This window comes from Musa acuminata, chromosome BXJ2-5 (assembly GCF_036884655.1).
Source record: "Musa acuminata AAA Group cultivar baxijiao chromosome BXJ2-5, Cavendish_Baxijiao_AAA, whole genome shotgun sequence".
Lineage (NCBI taxonomy): Eukaryota > Viridiplantae > Streptophyta > Magnoliopsida > Zingiberales > Musaceae > Musa > Musa acuminata.
In genome coordinates this window covers 21,636,507-21,637,179 of record NC_088342.1, presented here as the reverse complement: position 1 = coordinate 21,637,179, position 673 = coordinate 21,636,507, and positions in this window count along the sequence as shown.

Sequence of the window (673 nt, the reverse complement as noted above, 5' to 3'; positions counted from 1 at the left end):
GATATATTGCATTTGATCACTATGATCGAAATTGTTTCATCGTAAAAAAGTGACGTAGGATTAACAATGATTGTCATCGTAAAAAAGGGGGAGATTGTTGAATCTCAGATTTTGATGATGAAATCAATTAATGAATTAATAATCTAATCTATATATTGAGATAAGTGACGCAGGATTAACAATGATTGTGAAAAAGATAAAATAATTAAAGAAAAATTGAATATTGGCTGGAGTCAATGATCGAGCATCTGGTCGGATGAATCGGGGGATACACCAAAGGATCTGATGATGCAGCAAAAGCTCATCGGAAGTTCACTAGGAGTTCACTGAAAGCTCGCCAGAAGTTCGTCAAGAGTTTGCCAAAAGCTCACTGGAAGTTTGCTAGGAGTTCATCGAAAGCTTGCTAGAAGTTCGCCAAGAGTTCACCGAAAGCTCACCGGAAGTTCGTCGTAAGCTCGCTAAAAGATCATCGGGAGACCGTCGAAGTTCACTATGAGTTCGGTTGAACAATTGATATACCAAACAACTTAGATTGCTTGTATCGTAATTGTATTAGCCTTAACTATCATAGTTAGGACTTTAATTTGAGTTAGTTTTAGGAGAAATCCTACTAACTCAATTAGAGACTAATTGGGCCCCAAATAGGGTTGAATTGGGCCAGTTGGATGGCCCA